Genomic DNA, 17471 nt, shown 5'->3' with positions numbered 1-17471 from the left:
ATCTGGGCTGGCCTACAATTCCAAAGGATAAAAAAGAATTAATAATCCATATTCTCATAGAAACTAAAGCTACTCTTGCAAGATTCTGGAAAATTCCAGACTCCCCGATTTGGGAGCCGATAAAACAGCAGGTCTTGAATAATTGTAAAATGGAAATAGGGATATTAAGGCAAGAACACTACTTTAATCCGCGCATTGAACAATGGCAGAAATGGATTATAAAACTAGATAGAAGAAATGAGTCTTAATTTACACTAGGATGTTTATGCTATGGAACTGTGGTTGGGGGGTGAACCCTGGGCATTCACTTTCAGGATATCCGTGGTTATATGGAACCTGATTAGTAGATAGAATGACTGATGAGTGTTGCCTCTCGGGTTCTTAAGATTGACTCGGGACCAACCCTCGGCGAGAGTGTGTCTTTTTTTTTTTTTTTTTTTCCTATGTCTAGGTTTTGTTAACATAAGACTAGGGTAGATGGGAGTTTCAGGGCAATGCAGAAATATATAAGGAAGGGATTTAAAACTAAGAGGAATGAGTAAAGGGGTATTGAGGGAAAAAGGGAGAAGAGGAAGTAGGAAGGAAAGAGAAAAGAAAAGGAAAGGGCCCTTAGAACTTATTACATATATTTAACTTCATCCTCTTCGGAATGAAAATTGCCAAATTATGACTGAACTGTAACAATATTTATACATACTCTATGTCATTTTATTCTTAATGTGTAAATGTTGAATGTTTAATTTATGTTTTCGTATCTGTTTGTAATAATGCATGTAAAAAAAAGAAAGAAAAAAGGGGGGAGAAGAGAAGGGGAAACTTTTCAATAAAGATTATATATAAAAAAAAAAAAAACACAAGGACACGAAACAGGCTGTGTCACATGTGGACACATGCTCACTGGTTCATCCTTTGTTCATCCACACTCTGGCAAGCGTTACAAAATATCGCATTATATAACATGTTTGACAGATCATGTTGTATATTTAATTTCGTGTCCTTGTGGTTTATTTTACGTTGGTAAAACGGATTTGACTCTAAGGGATAGGATCAGAGGTCATAGATCGGCCATTACAACAGCATTTCGAGATGGAAAGACGGAAAAACCGGTGGCGAAACACTTCCTGAAATACAATCATAGGTTGCCTACACTCAAATTTATTGCCATAGACAGAATACCGGTTTTACCCAGAGGTGGAGATCGTTCCAGATTGTTATTACAGAGAGAGACATTTTGGATCAGACAATTGGACACCGTTCAGCCCAAAGGACTCAATGAGTACATATCGTTCAGTTCATTTTTGGATACTCGTTAACACATTAGTGGTTTGACGGCAGACATTCGTCAATATATGCAGTTGACTGCATTTTTTATGCTGCACTATCCTGGCGTAGGGTAGAGAGCGATTTAATATATTAATTTTGTTAGTGACTTAACATCAGTCGGCAGGATGGCAGGATAGACTGAGGCTGTATATGTTGGATTTTGTATGGTGATTTTTTATGTATATGTATGATATGCTTTAGGATTGTTACATCTAGCCTTTGTTAATTTATTAGATCTGGACACCATCACTCACCTTATCACTAGGGTTGGGTTAGGAGGGGGCTTTAGATTGGTACATTAGATTGTCACTGGGGTGTGTGGGGCACTGGATTGGATTGTCACCGATTTCATAGGGTTTACACTACTATTTTTACATACACATTAGTTTTTGTACATACACTTTACACTGATTTACACTGGACACACAGGCTCATATAGAAGATTTAGTTTTTTTTTAGATATATACACACATTTTTCTTTCTTAGTTATAGATTCTTGAATATAGTTTGTTTGCACATTTCCCACTTTATCTAGGTTTGATTTTAGGACCTAGGGCAGTTGTACAGTCAGGGTTTTAGCATGGGTAACTAATTGGATTATATGATTTCCTCGGCTTATATATGTACTTAATCCTCGGCTGGTCTATTTTGGACTAAGTATTTCTCTCCTCCTTGTAACATGCATGTCACGGAGGTGTATCCATGGGAACGGTTGTTTAGACACAGTAGGTGTCCGGTGCGCGTTATTATCACGTCAGCACGCACTATTGCACGTTTACACGCAGGCGCACCGGGTCGCACTTTGATCACGTCATCACGCACGGATACATGTCCATACGCATGCGCACAGTCACGGAGCACGGAAGTGGATAGAAAACTTTTCACACAGATGGGGTAAGTTATACATTTATTTTCACTGTATATATAGGCATTTTTTGACACTGTTATTATCTTGATAAAGGCCCTGAAGGGTCGAAACGTTGATGTAGAGGTGGTGATTTTTTGATAATATAAATTTGAAATTCCCAGAGAGTGCTCCTGTCTTCAATTTTTGGTTTATATGTCTGCTGGGATGCACCCGGGTATAAGTCTGTGGATTATTACTATTGGAGGTTGAGTGCCAGAGGTTGGATCTTTTTTTGTATATTTATATATATATATATATATATATTTTTTGCACACTACTCTTAGGGTTGCCACCCGGCCGGTATTTATTTGAGGCTGCCTGGCCGGTGCCGATATTGCAGTAATATTGGTATTTGTACAAATGCCGGTATTTTTCTCAGTATAAACAGATATTACTCTGCAAGACCAGCACAGGCCACTAGGGATCTCTCTGTGTGTGTGTAGAGATATGAAGTTACATCATATACCTGCATCTCTCTACTCACTGATCCGCGGGGGAGCAGCTACACAGCACAGAGAGTCCAGACAGCAGCTCCCAGCCTGCAGAGACAGCCTATAGTTTAGGGAAGTGACGGATGGGGTAAAGGCTGCAGGGAGACATGGGGACACTGAAACACTAGGTGACACTGTGAGACATGGGGACATATGGATACCTCTGGGGATGCTGAGACACTTGGAGACACAGGTACACAGACGCACATGGGGGACACTGAGACATGGGGACACAGGGAGACCTCTGGGGATGCTGAGACACTTGGGGACTGAGAGACATGGGGACACAGACACTTGGGGACACAGGGAGACCTCTGGGGATGCTGAGACACTTGGCGACACAGACACACATGGGGACACTGGGAGACATGGGGACACTGAGACACTAGGGGCACAATGTCCCCAAGTGTCTGTGTCCCAATGTCTCCCATCCAGTGTCCCTAGTTTGTGTGTGCCCATGTCTCTGTGTCCCCATGTCTCCCAGTGACGCTAGCGTCTGTGTCCTCGTGTCTGTGTCCACATGTCTCACAGTGTCCCCAAGTGTCTGTGCCCCATGTGACATGAGGACACTAGGGGACATTGGGAGACACGGGGCACTGATACAGTGTGATAAATAGGGACACTGTGATACATAGTCTCAGTGAAACATAGAATGTGACAGCAGATAAGAACCATTTGGCCCATCTAGTCTGCCCAATTTTCTAAATACTTTCATTAGTCCCTAGCCTTATCTTATAGTTAGGAGAGCCTTATGCCTATCCCACGCATGCTTAAACTCCTTTACTGTGTTAACCTCTACCAATTAAGCTGGAAGGCTATTCCATGTATCCACTACCCTCTCAGTAAAGTAATACTTCCTGATATTATTTTTAAACCTTTGCCCCTCTAATTTAAGACTATGTCCTCTTGTTGTGGTTGTTTTTCTTCTTTTAAATATGGTCTCCTCCTTTATTGTGTTGATTCCCTTTATGTATTTAAATGTTTCTATCATATCCCCCCTTTCTCGTCTTTCCTCCAAGCTGTACATGTTAAGATCCTTTAACCTTTCCTGGTAAGTTTTAACCTGCAATCCATGAACCAGTTTAGTAGCCCTTCCAGGGCCGCCATCAGGGGGTGACAACCATAACGGTTGTCACGGGCCCGGGCCCCACGTGTAGCAAATCCTGATGGGGCCCATCGGGTGGCCCACTCACTTAGGGCGACACCATGGGCCCTGTATCTTCAGGGGCTCGGTCAGCGCTGCGGCCGTGCAATAGCGCGACCGGGCCCCTTTAAAAAAAAATCCTTTTGGGAGGAAGTGGCCGTCACTTCCTCCCAGCTCCCTCCCCTCAGCGCCGCGCGGGAAGGAAGAAAGACAACCGCCGCTGGACGCCGACTCCCATCAGCCACAGCCTTCCACCTGCAAAAAAAGGTAAGAAAAATTAGCTGTATTTGTGTATGTATGTCTGTGTGTATGTCAGAATGTATGTATGTCTGTATGTATGTATGTCTGTATGTATGTTAGTATGTATGTTAGAATGTCAGTATGTCTGTGTGTATGTCAGTATGTCTGTGTGTATGTTAGAATGTCTGTGTGTATGTTAGAATGTCTGCGTGTATGTCAGTATATCTGTGTGTATGTTAGAATGTCTGTGTGTATGTCAGTATGTCTGTGTGTATGTTAGAATGTCTGTGTGTATGTCAGAATGTCTGTGTGTATGTCAGAATGTCTGTGTGTATGTCAGTATATCTGTGTGTATGTCATAATGTCTGTATGTATGTCAGAATGTCTGTATGTATGTCAGAATGTCTGTATGTATGTCAGTATGTCTGTGTGTATTTTAGAATGTCTGTGTGTATGTTAGAATGGCTGTGTGTATGTCAGTATGTCTGTATGTATGTCAGAATGTCTGTGTGTATGTCAGTATTTTATGTATGTATGTCAGAATGTCTGTAGGTATGTCAGTATGTCTGTGTGTATGTCAGTATGTCTGTGTGTATGTTAGAATGTCTGTGTGTATGTCAGTATGTCTGTGTGTATGTCAGTATGTCTGTGTGTATGTTAGAATGTCTGTGTGTATGTTAGAATGTCTGTGTGTATGTCAGTATGTCTGTGTGTATGTTAGAATGTCTGTGTGTATGTTAGAATGTCTGTGTGTATGTCAGTATGTCTGTGTGTATGTTAGAATGTCTGTGTGTATGTCAGTATGTCTGTGTGTATGTTAGAATGTCTGTGTGTATGTCAGAATGTCTGTGTGTATGTCAGTATGTCTGTGTGTATGTCAGAATGTCTGTATGTATGTCAGTATGTCTGTATGTATGTCAGAATGTCTGTATGTATGTCAGTATGTCTGTGTGTATTTTAGAATGTCTGTGTGTATGTTAGAATGGCTGTGTGTATGTCAGTATGTCTGTGTGTATGTCAGAATGTCTGTGTGTATGTCAGTATGTTATGTATGTATGTCAGAATGTCTGTAGGTATGTCAGTATGTCTGTGTGTATGTCAGTATGTCTGTGTGTATGTTAGAATGTCTGTGTGTATGTTAGAATGTCTGTGTGTATGCCAGTATGTCTGTGTGTATGTCAGTATGTATGTGTGTATGTTAGAATGTATGTGTGTATGTCAGTATGTCTGTGTGTATGTTAGAATGGCTGTGTGTATGTTAGGATGTCTGTGTGTATGTTAGAATGTCTGTGTGTATGTTAGAATGTCTGTGTGTATGTCAGTATGTCTGTGTGTATGTCAGTATGTCTGTGTGTATGTTAGAATGTCTGTGTGTATGTTAGAATGTCTGTGTGTATGTCAATATGTCTGTGTGTATTTTAGAATGTCTGTGTGTATGTTAGAATGGCTGTGTGTATGGCAGTATGTCTGTATGTATGTCAGAATGTCTGTGTGTATGTCAGTATGTTATGTATGTATGTCAGAATGTATGTAGGTATGTCAGTATGTCAGTATGTCTGTGTGTATGTTAGAATGTCTGTGTGTATGTTAGAATGTCTGTGTGTATGTCAGTATGTCTGTGTGTATGTAAGTATGTCTGTGTGTATGTTAGAATGTCTGTGTGTATGTCAGTATGTCTGTGTGTATGTTAAATGTCTGTGTGTATGTTAGAATGGCTGTGTGTATGTCAGAATGGCTGTGTGTATGTCAGAATGGCTGTGTGTATGTCAGTATGTTATGTATGTATGTCAGAGTGTCTGTAGGTATGTCAGAATGTCTGTGTGTATGTCAGAATGTATGTATGTATGTATGTATGTCAGAATGTCTGTATGTATGTCTGTATGTATGTCAGAAGGGCTGTGTGTATGTCAGTATGTTATGTATGTATGTCAGAATGTCTGTAGGTATGTCAGAATGTCTGTATGCATGTCTGTATGTATGTCAGAATGTCTGTATGTATGTCTGTGTGTATGTCAGTGTGTCTGTGTGTATGTCAGTGTGTATGTCAGTATGTCTGTACGTATGTCTGTACGTATGTCAGTATGTCTGTGTGTATGTCAGAATGCCTGTACGTATGTCAGAATGTCTGTGTGTATGTCAGAATGTCTGTGACTGTCTGTGTGTGTATGTCAGTATGTATGTATATATGTATGTATGCCAGTATGAATTAATGTATGTCTGTGTGTATGTATGTAATGTCGGTGTATGTATGTGTAAGTCCTCATGCATGTGTGTCTGTATGTATGTTAGTATGTGTCTATCTGTCACTATGTATGCCTGTGTGTCTGTATATGTGTGTATGTCTCAGTATGTGTGTGTCAGTACGTATGCCTATATGCGTGTATTTCTGTTTCAGTATGTGTGTCTGTTAGTATGTATTTTTGTGTGTGTTTGTGTCTGTCCTTTTGTATCAGTGTGTGTTTTTGTGTCTGTGTGTATTCCTGTGGGTGGGATTTGGAGGCGGACCCTGTGGGCGGGATTGGAGGCAGGCCCCAGGGGGCCCAGACCCTGAGCTGAGTTAGGGGCCCCAAAATTTCTGGTGGCGGCCCTGAGCCCTTCCATGAACTCTCTTCAAAGTATCAATATCCTTCTGAAGATACGGTCTCCAGTACTGCGTACAATACTCCAAGTGAGGTCTCACCAGTGTTCTGTACAATGGCATGAGCATTTCCTACTGCTAATACATCTCCCTATACAACCAAACATTCTGCTAGCATTTTCTGCTGCTCTATTACATTGTCTGTCTACCTTTAGGTCATCAGAAATAATCACCCCCAAATCCCTTTCCTCAGATGTTGAGGTTAGGACAGTATCAAATATTCTGTACTTAGCCCTTGGGTTTTTACGTCCAAGATGCATTATCTTGCACTTATACACATTAAATGTCAGTTGCCACAACTCTGACCATTTTTCTAGTTTACCTAAAAAAATTGCCATTTGACTTATTCCTCCTGGAACATCAACCCTGTTACATATCTTAGTATCATCAGCAAAAAGACATACCTTACCATCAAGACCTTCTGCAATATCACTAATAAAAACATTAAAGAGAATGGGTCCAAGTGCAGATCCCTGAGGTACCCACTGGTGACAAACCCAAGCTTGGAATATACTCCATTGACTACAACCCTCTGTTGCCTGTCACTCAGCCACTGCCTTACCCATTCAACAATATTGGAATCCAAACTTAAAGATTGCAATTTATTGATAAGCCTTCCATGTGCAACAGTTTCAAAACCCTTCCATAAATCTAGGTAAGCAGTGTCTCCTGCACCACCCTGATCTATTATTTTAGTTACCCAATCAAAACAAATCAATAAGATTAGTTTGGCATGATCTCCCTGAAGTAAACCCATGTTGTCTCTGATCATGAAATCCGTGTGTTTTTAGATGTTCAACAATCCTATCCTTTAACATGGTTTCCATTACTTTCCCCACTACCGAAGTAAGGCTTACTGGTCTATAGTTGCCCGACTCCTCCCTACTACCTTTCTTGTGAATGAGTACAACATTCGCTAATTTCCAATCTTCTGGGACTACTCCTGTTAACAATGATTGGTTAAATAAATCCTTTAATGGTTTTGCTATTACACCACTAAGTTCTTTTAATAACTTTGGGTGTATCGCATCAGCCCCATCGACTTATTTGTCTTTACTTTTGACAGTTGAAATGCAACCTCTTCCTCTGTAAACTCACATGTAACAAATTACTAATTTGTCCTTTTTCCTAACTGAAGCCCATTTCCTTCATTTTCATCTGTAAATACTTCTACATACCTCCCTTCTTTTGGTTTTAATCAAACTAATCCTTGTTTTACTTTCCTTTTCTCATTTATGTATGTTAAAATGTTTTATCCCCCTTTTTCACTGACTGTGCTATTTTCTCTTCTGTGTGTGTTTTTGAGGCTCTTATAACTTGCTTAGCCTCTTTCTGCCTACTCTTATAGATCTGTCTGTCTTCCTCACTCTGGGTTTTTTACAATTACTAAATGCTAACTTTTAGGTTTTTTTTACTATTTTGGCCACATCTGCAGAGTACCACAGTGGTTTCTTAATTTTTTTGCTTTAACTGACAAACCTAATGCAATTTTCTGTTGCCTTCAGCAGTGCAACTGGAATTTAAATAATCCCATTTCTCCTGGACTCCATTTAAACTGCTCCAGTCTGATAATGACTCCTTTACGCATATTCTAATTTTAGAAAAGTCTGTTTTTCTAAAGTTTAAAACTTTAGTTTTTGTGTGGTGTGACTCAGTCACTGTTCTTATATTAAACCACACTGACTGATGATCACTGGATCCTAAACTTTCACCTACAGTAACATCTGATACCAAATCTCCATTTGTTAATATTAAATCTAGTATGGCCTCCTTACCATTTGGTTCCTCGATGAGTTGTTTTAGAGACAATCCCAGTAGGCCATTTAGAATATGTGTGCTCCTGGCACAAGCAGCTATTTTGGAATTCCAATTCACATCAGGAAGATTAAAGTCACCCAAGATGATAACTTCCCCCTTCATTGTCATTTTAACTATTTCCTCAACTAGTAGATTATCTAACTCTTCTATTTGTCATGGAGGCCTTTAAATCACACCTATATGAGTTACTGTGTGATTACCAAAGTCTAATGTAACCCAAACGGACTCTATGTTCACCTCACTAACTTTTGTTAGGCTAGATTTTATGCTATCTTTCACATACAGGGCCACCCCATCCCCTTTCTTGCCTTCCCTGTCTTTTCTATATAAAGAATACCCTGTGTGGCGAAAGTGACCTCGCCACTGGTTTTTGTTTGCCAGCCTCCTGCCCTGTGACTATGGCCCTGGGATGTATTGACCTTCTAGGAACTGATTTGGGCAAATTGCATTTTATTATGCTGCTGCTGGCCCTTTAAGAACCATCTGGGGACATACTGTGGAGTTACTGGGTGGCCACCATTTCATGTATAAGAGGCACATGGTGAGAACAATGGATGAAGCACATGGTGAGAACAATGGATGGCGGCCATTTTAACTCACAGACCCTCTTTTGACTTTTCTACACAGTGCCATCTCACCAGTATTTGGTGCACAAAGACATCATTCAGTAGTTTTAAACTACAGAACAGGGGACACATTTAACAGTAATTATTTTTCATATAGCCTGTATATGTTCTGCGGAATCTGCATTAAATCGTATCTTCCAAACTACTGAACGGATCTGGGTGAATTTTGGATGTGTGGTTCACCCAGATCCCCCGGTTCCGAGGATATATATTCTTATGGGGTTATTGCATGTTTTGGGGTCCCTGTGATATGTTTTATAATACTGTATTTCTCTGTCTGTTATAATTATATTAACCATTGTGTTCAGTAAGCATATCACAGGCAGAGGCAAGGATTTTGTGTAGGAGTGTATTGTACGGATTGATTGGTTGTATTTCAAAACCCTGTGGGCAGTACTATGTTTGTAGAATGTGAATAAAAGATGCTGTATGTGCCAGTACAGTCAGTTCTACTTCGCCCTCAATCTGAGTCCTGTCTCTTATTGGGGGAATCTGCTACAAGGGATTGCTATGCTCTGCATATTCCCTTGCTATAATCACTGAGCTCTTGTAAGAGCTTGTTCCTGTCTTGCTCTCTGAAGGAGTCTACGGTGGTTATGGTGTTGGCGCTAGGAGCATCCGTCAACGGAGGTACACAGTCGGGGTGCCAGGTGATCCATTACACCCTGGTATTGCTCTGTCCCAGTCATTTTTCTCATTATACCATGTCTCAGTTGCAGCCACTAAATCTACATTCTCAGTTGCCATTATTGCCACGAGTTCATGGATCTTATTCCCTAAACTGCAAGCATTTGTAGCCATGACTCTAAGCTTATCATTTTTTTTAACATACTTGCTACAGGCACCTTCTGTCCTTGTTTTGGGGGACAATTGGATTGATGTTTTATCACCCTTTTTGTCCCCCCCCTTCTAGTTTAAATACATCCCAGCAAAACCTCTGAACTGCTCGCTCATAACATTTGTTCCCTTTTGAGAAAGATGCAAACCATCTTTTTTGTACAGTTTATTTCCATTCCAAACAGAGCTACCATGAGAAGCAAAGCCAAATCCTTGCTCCCAACACCATTCACCAAGCTACAAGTTAAAGTCCCTAATACGCATCCGCCTGTCATTCTGAGTGTTATGCACAGGCAGAACTTCAGAGAATGACAATGTGGAAGCAACCTGCCGTATATCATTGGCAAAAACACAAAACCCTTCCTTTACATCAGGAACCTCATTACAAGCCAAATCATTTGTCCCAAGATGGACAAGTACATTTAATTCCCCTTCCTGCTTTGATTGCTTAACAATATTACAAATACATCTCCTGTCTCTGTGATCAGTAGCTCCCGGAAGACATTTCACAAAGCCACTCCATACCTCTTAAGATAGAATCCCCCAACACCACTGCTTTCTATCAGGCCTCACCTTGTCCTTTTTCTCCTTGGGTGCACTCTTGCTCACCTTAGGCATAGAGGATGGTGGTTCCACAAACTCTGTGCCTGAGCCTTTCTCTGTAACACCACTACAATCTGAAAGTGCAGAAAATGAATTATGTAAAGACACAGACTGTGCAGTATGCCTTTTGTCCACATCTCTAAGTCTACCAGATCCTACAGTAATCCATCTGCCATTTCTAGGACATCTCTGTGGCCGTGGCATTGTAGCAGTTCCAGCCTGAGATTGTTTACCAGACAATTTACAAATCTCAGACTTCCAAAATACAATCTCCTGCCGCAATATAGAGAACTGTCTACAGATTAGACAAATCCAAACCTCCAAAAACTGGAACGTGAAACAAATGCACAACAACTATTACACTGAACAAAGTCTGCCAAATAATGTAAACTTTTCTTCACAAAATGTTAAAAAAAAAGGATAACATAGCTGGACGCAAACGTGGTACCCATGATGGTACCTTTCTTCTGAAGATAAGTTCTTCAAAATCCATCTAATACCGTCTATAGTAAAATCAGTCTGTTCTTGCAGATATAATCTAGACTTCTTTAGACAATATTCAGTGACTTCACATTCTTTATCGTGAGGGATGTTGATGTTAAAATCTGGAGAGTATCTTTTAAATGTGATGGACATGCCAATACTAAAGACTGCAAGAAATTATTGATGCACTCAGAAACCCTACTTGAATTGGATTCAATAACAAAAATAATTGGTCTTCCAGATAACACAGGCTGGTAGAATGATCTACAAATCTCCCTACACAGTGCTGCATTGCTCATTCTGGGTGAGTGAAGCGCTTGGCAAATGCTCTCTCCTAGTCAGAAACTCACTGCCCCACACATACTGAGTCATTCTTTCACAGCACCCCCACCTCAACATATATCCAGTCACTCTGCCACATCACCTCCTCAACCACACACACTCCGTCACTCCATCACACTACCCCCTCATCCACACACACGCAGTCACTCTTTCAGATCACCCTCCCCTGCACACACAGTCACCCTGTCACATAACCCCCTCAGCCACAAACACTCAGTCACTCTGCCACATCACCACCTTACCCACACACATACTCAGTCACTCCATCACATCACCCCCTCAGTCACACTCAGTCACCTTGTCAGATCAACATTACCTCCACACATGCAGTCACCCTATCAGATCACGTCCTTTCTCCACACACAGTCACGTTGTCACATCAACCCCTCAGCCACAAACACACAGTCACTCTGCCACATCACCACCTCAACCACACACATACTCAGTTATTCCATCACATCATCCCCTCAGCCACAAACAATCAGTCACCCTGTCAGATCACCAATCCCCTCCACACACAGTCACCCTGTCACATCAACCCCTCAGCCGAAAACACACAGTCACTCTGCCACATCACCACCTTACCCACACACATACTCAGTCACTCCATCACATTACACCCTCACCCACACACACTCAGTCATCCTGTCAGATCATCCCTCCCCTCCACACACAGTCACTCTGCCACATCACCCTCTCACCCACACACATGTAGTCACCCTGTCACATCACTTCCTCACCCACACACAAACACTAAATAAAACCACACATGATAATGATAAAATCACTCACGCCATTCACATTGTAACAGATCCCCTATACCCCGGCTGAGTATATCCGTTATAAATCTCCCGAGTCCCAAGTGAAATGGTGATTATAGCTCCAAGTTCCCCAAACATCATCCTAGACTTGATGAAGGGTAGAAACAAATGTGTTTATTATGGCCAACTGGCCCACTAATATACAAAACCAGGAGGCAGTAAAACAGGCCCAGAACACTCGATGACCAGGCCCCGCTGCCTGCATTCGTGCGACAAGATGGCCACCATTTTTTCTAGCACGTGGCGTTTGCTTATACAAAACGGCGGCCACACAGGAACTACCTGTGTTTTTTTTATGGTTAATGAGCAAGGGGGGGTTGGTGTTCGGTCGAGGGTAGTTCCTGAATGGAAGAAACATGAATGGGGTTAGGTAACCTGTGTGACGAAGTGCCCTTCGCCACTTGTGCCTGGAGGGGACTACTGGCTAGCCTCCTGCCTTCCGACTATGGCCCCAGTGCTGATAGCTGTATTTTCTCCTGCGGAAAGGTTTATTTGTGTATTTATGCTGGGGCATTAGGGACTTTCAGTATGTGAGTAGTGCTACCCCAGATAGTTATGCCATGGAGCCTATTTGTGTAACAAAAGACTATGGAAAGGACTTTGGCTCCATGGCGATTGAACTGTATGTAGGTGATCTGAGCGCCATTTGGTAATAATGTGCGCTCAGATCTAAGCTATCTGGGGATATGTTGCTTGTATATGTTTTATGTAGTAATTGTAACATTGTGTAATTTTATGTCTTTTTGCAACCGTGTGGTTTATGGAGTCTTGCCTCTGTCCTGGGAGATAATTTAAATACTTCCAATTATCTCCAGGATAGAGAGGAGGGATTGTGATGTCATGGTGGGAGTGTTTTGTTTGTATTGTCTGTGATTGGCTAATATCCAATATGTGTCCCATTGTTCCATCAGGTCCCCTAGGGGAGTGTCATACATAAAGACCAGGCAGGTAGCCCTCAATAAACCAGACCTACTTGCACCTTTCTTGAAGCCATGACTCATGCTTGGGGGAAGGGACACCTACACTCTGGGGATTGCTATAATCACTTACTCCCCAGAGTAAGCTCTTGTAAGAGCTTGATTTGTTCCTGCTACGCTCTCTGGATTTAGGAGAGGTTCTCCCACTGGGAGCTGGATCCTGGTCGTGGATCCAGGGTGGGTGGAGACGGCGAGACCCCGGGGCAGCTGCATCACTGAAGGTGGGGTCCGCAGTGCTGATGGTGTCGGTTGTAGTGCTCGGAATGATCCGAGGAAAGCGCTAGGAGCATCGATTGGCGGAGGTACTCAGTCGGAGTGCCAGTGGTCCTCACCCCCACCACCATCACCCCCACCACCCGCAGCCTCACCCCCCACCACCACCATCACCCCGCACCACCCTCCGCTTCACCCCCCACCACCATCACCCCCACCACCCTCAGCCTCACCCCACCACCATCACCCCACCCTCAGCCTCACCCCACCACCATCTCCCCACCCTCAGCCTCACCCCCCACCACCCTCAGCCTCACCCCCACCACCCTCAGCTACACCCACCACCACCATCAGCTTCACCCCCCCACCACCGTCACCATCACCCCCCACCAACCTCAGCCTCATTCCCCACCACCATCACCCACCATCACCACCCTCAGCCTCACCCCCCACCACCCTCAGCTTAACCCTCAGCTTAACCCCCACCACCATCACCCCCACCACCCTCAGCCTCACCCCACCACCATCACCTCAGCCTCACCCCCACCACCATCTCCCCACCCTCAGCCTCACCCCCCACCACCCTCAGCCTCACCACCCACCACCATCACCCCCACCACCCTCACCACCATCACCCCCACCACCCTCACCATCACCCCTCCCCACCCTCAGCCTCACCCCCACCACCCTCAGCTACACCCACCACCACCATCAGCTTCACCCCCCACCACCATCACCATCACCCCCCACCAACCTCAGCCTCATTCCCCACCACCATCACCCACCATCACCCACCATCACCACCCTCAGCCTCACCCCCCACCACCCTCAGCTTAACCCCCACCACCATCACCCCCACCACCATCTCCCCACCCTCAGCCTCACCCCCCACCACCCTCAGCCTCACCACCCACCACCATCACCCCCACCACCCTCACCATCACCCCTCCCCACCATCACCCCCACCACCCTCAGCCTCACCCCCACCACCCTCAGCCTCACCACCCACCACCATCAGCTTCACCCCCCCACCACCGTCACCATCATCCCCCACCAACCTCAGCCTCATTCCCCACCACCATCACCCACCATCACCACCCTCAGCCTCACCCCCCACCACCCTCAGCTTAACCCCCACCACCATCACCCCCACCACCATCTCCCCACCCTCAGCCTCACCCCCCACCACCCTCAGCCTCACCACCCACCACCATCACCCACACCACCCTCACCATCACCCCTCCCCACCATCACCCCCACCACCCTCAGCCTCACCCCCACCACCCTCAGCCTCACCACCCACCACCATCAGCTTCACCCCCCCACCACCGTCACCATCACCCCCCACCAACCTCAGCCTCATTCCCCACCACCATCACCCACCATCACCACCCTCAGCCTCACCCCCCACCACCCTCAGCTTAACCCCCACCACCATCACCCCCCACCACCATCACCCCCCACCACCATCACCCCTCCCCACCATCACCCCCACCACCCTCAGCCTCACCCCCACCACCCTCAGCCACACCCACCACCACCCTCAGCTACACCCACCACCACCGTCACCATCACCCCCCACCACCATCACCCCCCACCACCCTCAGCTTCACCCCTGCCCACCCTCAGCTTCACCCCTGCCCACCCTCAGCTTCACCCCTGCCCACCCTCAGCCTCACCCCCGCCCACCCTCAGCCTCACCCCCACCACCCTCAGCCTCACCCCTCACCCCCCCCCCCCACCAGGGTTACGCCCGCTTCACAGTGACAGGCCAAACAACACTTTGACGCACCGCAAACAACCGCAAACTCCCCTTTTGCACAAGGTTGGATACCGATCGATGGTTCGATATTCTGAGCCCTCTCTGATTTACTGTACATGACTATTCGATATTCCCACAAATTTTATATAGCATTTTATGTTTGTTTGAGACCACCTTAAAAAATATTGGATATCGCTAAAAATCATGATCACTATATACTTTCTCTACAAACCTCTAAAATGAAGCAAACTACTCATCCATCCGCTATACCACTTTATCCCACCTAGAACTAGTGCCCAGTTAAAATACTTGACTCTTACTTACCCACACTCAGTCATGCCACACACATTTCACCACTACTCTCACTGAATCCCTCTGACTACGGCTAAATTCATCTTCTACATCAGAACACTACTCCTAAGATTGGGTTGTATCCAGTGGTGTATCTAGGTTTTTTTTGCTGCCTTAGGCAGGACAAAACTCAGGCACCCCCCCCGCGCGCGCCACCCCCACCCAACCCTTCCCCCCTGCCCCGCCTTCTAAATACACACACATTCACTGACAGATACGCATACACAAGCTAACAGACATACACAGTCAGACACACACAGTCACACACACACACACAGTCAGACACACACTGTCGGACACACACACACTAACAAACACACACAGTCGGACACACACTAACAAACACACACAGTCGGACACACACACTAACAGACACACACAGTGAGACACACACACTAACAAACACACACAATCGGACATACACACACTAACAAACACACACACTAACAAACACACACAGTCGGACACACACACACACTAACAGACACACACAGTGAGACACACACTAACAAACACACACAGTCGGACACACACTAACAAACACACACAGTCGGACACACACACACAGTGAGACACACACACTAACAAACACACACAGTCGGACACACACACACAGTGAGACACACACACTAACAAACACACACAGTCGGACACACACACACTAACAAACACACACAGTCGGACACACACACACTAACAGACACACACAGTGAGACACACACACTAACAGACACACACACTAACACACACAGTCACAGACACACACTAACAGACACACACACACTAACAGACACACACACACTAACAGACACACACACACTAACAGGCACACACACACACACACACACAGACACACACACACACAGACACACACACAGTCAGAGACAGACACACACACACTCACATTAACACATTTTTTTTTTTTTATTTACTCCCCCCCCCCCCTCCTTACCTTTGGGAATGCTGGGGGTGGGGGGGTTCTCCCATTCCCTGGTGGTCCAGTGGCTGCAGGGCGGCACTGGCGGGCAGGCTGGGCGGCCGGCGAGGGAGCTCTTCCCCTGAGCTCTCTGCTCAGCTCCCTCGAGCGCCGCCCGCAGAGTGAGGCTGGGAGGCGGAACCGGAATATGACGTCATATTCCGGTTCCGCCTCCCAGCCTCACTCTGCGGGCGGCGCGCGAGGGAGCTGAGCAGAGAGCTGAGGGGAAGAGCTCCCTCGCCGGCCGCCCAGCAACCAGCCCAGCATGTCTGTTAGCCGCAAGGCTAACAAGACATTTGCCTTGGGCATTTGGGGGCGGCGTTTTTTGCCGCCCCCTGGAAAATGCCGCCCAAGGCAAATGCCTTGTTTGCCTCGCGGCTAATACGCCCCTGGTTGTATCCATGTCTCGGGTCTTTCATTTAGAATAGGGGCAGCTTCGGTCTCCTTCAACATTGACACTCCAGTGCATATTATTAAAAGATTGGGCAGATGGAAATCCTCAGTCTACAACCGATATATTCCCCATCCCGAGGAGGAAATGAGGAAAGCTTTTAAAAGTTTGGCTTTGTAAATTTGATGCAATAAGTGTGTTTTTCTTTAATACCCTTTCACTCTCTTTGCATGAACCCGATTTACATATATTACTAATATGTTTCTGAACATATATATTATATTATTCACTCACTCTCTGGACCGGCCTAAGACATCATGCTGCCTAGGTCCAACGATAAATGACTATGGGGGGGGTAATGTATAATAAACACAGGTTACTGGCTATGGGAGGGATCATGTATAATAAACACAGGTTACTGGCTATGGGGGGATAATGTATAATAAGCACAGGTTACTGGCTATGGGAGATAATGTATAATAAGCACAGGTTACTGGTTGTGGGGGATTATGTATAATAAGCACAGGT

Source organism: Pelobates fuscus, chromosome 11 (assembly GCF_036172605.1).
Source record: "Pelobates fuscus isolate aPelFus1 chromosome 11, aPelFus1.pri, whole genome shotgun sequence".
Taxonomy (NCBI): Eukaryota; Metazoa; Chordata; class Amphibia; order Anura; family Pelobatidae; genus Pelobates; species Pelobates fuscus.
This window is presented reverse-complemented; position numbering follows the sequence as displayed.